The sequence below is a fragment of the Portunus trituberculatus genome, chromosome 19 (genome assembly GCF_017591435.1).
Source record: "Portunus trituberculatus isolate SZX2019 chromosome 19, ASM1759143v1, whole genome shotgun sequence".
Classification (NCBI taxonomy): domain Eukaryota; kingdom Metazoa; phylum Arthropoda; class Malacostraca; order Decapoda; family Portunidae; genus Portunus; species Portunus trituberculatus.
In genome coordinates this window covers 18383410-18387552 of record NC_059273.1, presented here as the reverse complement: position 1 = coordinate 18387552, position 4143 = coordinate 18383410, and the positions used below count along the sequence as shown (strand labels likewise).

At 49.2% G+C, this 4143-nt stretch overlaps 1 long non-coding RNA gene across 1 annotated transcript in view; it reads right to left on the bottom strand.

Moving 5' to 3' along the window:
* The window catches only part of LOC123506127, a 29319-nt gene extending 26095 nt beyond the window's left edge, over nt 1-3224 (bottom strand). Inside the window, exon 1 of the long non-coding RNA XR_006675352.1 lies at nt 3108-3224. This is a non-coding gene — a long non-coding RNA (uncharacterized LOC123506127). The remainder of the gene's footprint in view (nt 1-3107) is intronic.
* Nucleotides 3225-4143: the final 919 nt, after the last annotated feature.

Sequence of the window (4143 nt, the reverse complement as noted above, 5' to 3'; positions counted from 1 at the left end):
AGGAGGAGGAGGAGGAGGAGGAGGAGGAGGAGGAGGAGGAGGAGGAGAGGAGGAGGAGGAGGAGGAGGAGGACGAGGAGGAGGAGGAGGAGGAGGACGAGGAGGAGGAAAGGAGGAGGACGAGGAGGAGGAAAGGAGGAGAACGAGGAGGAGGAAAGAAGAAGGATGAGGAGGAGGACGAGGAGGAGGAGGAAGGTCAGTGAGGGATACGAGTACAACAGCAACTATTTTCCTCCTCTTCCCTTGAGTGTTAAGTTGATTTCGGTGTTAAGGCTTTCTTCTGTTCATCAGAACGTCTCTCCGCCTCCTCTTCCTCCTCCTCCTCCTCCTCCTCCTCCTCTCCTCTCCTCTCCTCTCTCCTCTCTCTCTCTCTCTCTCTCTCTCTCTCTCTCTCTCTCTCTCTCTCGTACAAAAAGAATCTATCAGTGAACTAAAATTCGATGAGAAAAAGAGACGTAGGACGCAGTTGTTTTCCAATGTGTCAATTCCCCTTCCCCACCATAACCCCCGCTCTCTCTCTCTCTCTCTCTCTCTCTCTCTCTCACACACACAGACAAAGGCAAAAGTCCTCCCACACAAGATCCACAAATCAATAATCCGACAAAAACCATTCGCACTTACCTAGTCTAAAAATACACACATCCACGAGTCTCCTCAATATCCACACACACACACACACACACACACACACACACGAGGCTCACCTTTTTACACAGAACCTCGGATTTTCGTCTATTCAAAAGTGGTTTATATTTGTTGACTTCCCTCGCCCCGGGATAAGCCACAGCAGGCCTGCATGGCGGGGTGCACAGGTATTGGGTTCGTTCCTTTCTAGTCGGAGCTTCGTATCATCTTCGGGTTCCATGCGAGCCAACGGACATCTTTTCTTCCACTTCCTTTTCAGTCATCGCGCATCATTCCTTACGTCTGAAGAAACTGATCGACTTACTTTAGTGTCGTTCTAAGATCCAGCACTTCCTCGCGTCGTTAACGTAGCGGTCAATCATCTAAACCTACGATTGTTCCCGCAGATAAAGACTATCTCTCCTTCACCTTCATTCAGTCCCTTTCTCTGCCACATCTACACCGATGCACCACCGCTCCTTCCTGTCGTCCCTAGGGAGGGTCGGAGGGGGGTGGGTGGAGGGATAGGGGCGGTCACCTTCGCCTCTCCGTCTGTGGGTCGTCCTGGGCATCAGGAAGCGACTCGTGAAGCGCTTCCTTCCGCGCCAGTTTGTCTCGCTCGCCCAACGATGATGGTCGAGCTGCCGGTATTGTCGCGGGGCCAAGTGAGCGGCCCAGCGACAATAGCGCGCCATAATACTCAGAGATAATACCTGTCCAATTACTCCCGGACACCGCGCATTACTTGAGCCTGGCCGGGTACTCCCAAGCCGCCGCCCCCGTGCGTTTCTCCTCTCGTTAGCTGCCGCCGCCCCGCCGCCGTCAGTATTAAAATCAAAATCACACGCCTTTACGGAATTTGGAGGTGATCAGAGGCATCCATTCCTTCCCTTTTCCCGATAACCGAAATTAAACGGAGCAGAGGCGTGTAAAAGATCTTGGGTTTAATATTGACGCTCTTGTTGTTGTAATTCTCACCTCCCATTGGTCGCCGGGAAGCAGCCAATCACGGGGAAGTTGATATCCTTGTCGGAGCTGTGGAGTGGACTCTGGGTCTCTTCTGTCAGGTTATTGGTGATCAGAATGTATTGGTTGTGAACTCAGAGGCCGGAGGAGGAAGAGGAGAAGGTGGAGAAAGGAGAGAAAGGGGAGTGGGTAAAAGGGGAAGTATGATGAAAAAAAGAAACGTGAGGGAAAGGTATAGAGAAAGAGGATGATGAGAAAATGGACAAAAGAAAAGGAAGTGAAGATGGAGAGAATGGAGATGATTAAAAGAGGAACATAATTAGAAGTGTCGGTGGGAATGAAATAAGTGAACAAGGCACAAAGAAAGAGGAAAAAGGAGGAGGGACGAATAAAGACACAGCAGCAACATAAAACACCAAAAGAGGCATGAGCACAGAGACAAAGTGAGCGAACACATAATACTTTCGCTGGAGCCGCCAATGGTCGCCGAGGTGCGGGCGATGAAGAGGAAGGTGAAGTCCGTGTTTGAGGAACAAGGAGAGAGGGAGGTAGCGCCAGATTCCTCTGAAGGGTTTATTAAGAGCACCAAATACTAACGAGGGGAGAGGGAGGAGTGTGGATGGGGAAGATAGTGAGAGGGAATAAGGATGAGAGGCGACAGAGAAGAGCGCTGGAAACAAAGAAGAATTGTGCAAGGTAGAAAAACTGAACATGTGGATAAGAAAGCGAGGGAAGAAAAAATGTTTAGATCGAAGAAGACAGGAGGAGGAAAACAGACGATAGGACCTAAACGGAGAAGGAGAGGAAAAACAAACAAAAAATGAAAACTTTCTTCGTTCGTCGATTCTATTGCAATAATTCTTTCAGTCCGTCCGTCACACACACACACACACACACTGGCTGCCAGCACACGGCCGTCTTCTCGTCTACGCGGCGGCGGCGGCAGCCTGGCGGTGCTCCTGGATGCGGCAAACCAGACTGAGCGTCAACCTTACCGGCCCAGGGTGGTGGCAAGGCCGCCACCACCGCCACCGCTAAATGCTAAATAGCTTTATCCTCTCTGTCCAGTGCCGGTCACCAAGTCTCACGCGGCGTCACAAAGTATTTTCGTAGCTTGCAGAATGCGTTAATTGTGTGACGGCTGTGCGGTGACTAGCGAGCTTTTAACAGTCATTAACGGAGGTCACGCCACCCACCTACACAAATTCCCTCTTCTCCAGCCTTACTCTTCCCATTCATGACAACACACTACAGGTTAATTATTACTAAAACAAGAAATCAAACACGACGTGAGCAGTTTTCGCCGCACCAGGCCGGCCCTACCAATTAAAGGGAGCACCACAGGAGGTAACATCAGCCGCCACACACTAACATCACCACCTGCCAGTGTAGCCTATCAAAAAATCCAAACAAGCGACAGAGGCACGGCTGATCAACGCTTAAGTACAGCGTTGAGTCCTCCCATCCTAGGCGGTACATTCCTAACAAAAACACCAAACAGGTGAGTTAGTGACTCACCATAAAGAAGAAGCTACTCTTGAGCGTCGGCAGGAGACGGGCAGCCACACAGCACTCCACTCACACCAAGATGTCTGCGAAAATGCTGAAGCCGCCGCCAGAGGGCCTGACTCGGAGCGTGGATCGTGCGGTTCGAAGCTAGTACTTCTATATTAATTTCATGACCTGTAGAATGCAATCAAAAGTGAAGATGACGGAAAATGAACAGTGAGTGTTAGAGCGAATTCACGTGAAGAGTATGGCAGCGATATTCCACGTTCCATTATTCCTCGAGATTAATAGACTGAATAGAAATGAACCGAACCACTAACCACTCATTTCCTGCTGCGTGGTGCGCTCGCTACAAGAGAATCGAACACAGAAATTTGTATTGCAATGCTACTCAAAGGGAAACTATACGCGGCGAGGCGAAGCTGTCACTAACACATGGTCGCAAAGATGAGTGGGTGAAACTTACACACATACATGAATAGAGAAGAGAGTGACTGCCGGACTGGGCAGGAAAGGAAAGCAGTGAAGCGAAGAAGAGAAACAAGGGAAGGCAAGGAGACAAATGCAAATGAAGAAAGATGAGCTGATAGTGACGGCAGTGAGGATGAAAGGTGGTGGAGTGGAAGGATAGGAAACACATGGAGAGGGTGAATCATGGCAGAGAAATGATAGGATAGAATGAAAAGAAAATGAGAGAGAAAGTATACGGTGAATGAAAAGAAATAGAGAGGGAAAGTAAAGTGAATAGTGAACAAAATAATTAATGAAAGCTGAGGAACGGGAAATAATATAGTGAGAGGGGAGTGAGTGAAGTGACGTGTGGGAGAGTGACGTAACAGTGCAAGTCGCTTTGTTGTTGTTGTTTTTTATTATTGTTGTTGCTCTTCTTCATATTTTACTTACAATCTTCCTCCTTCTCCTCCTCCTAAGTAGTGGTAGGGAGGGAAGGAGAGAGGGAGGGAAGGAGGGAGGGAGGGAAGAAGAAGGAAGGAAGGAAGGAAGGAAGGAGGGAAGGAATGAAAGAATGGAGGGAGGGAGGGAAGAA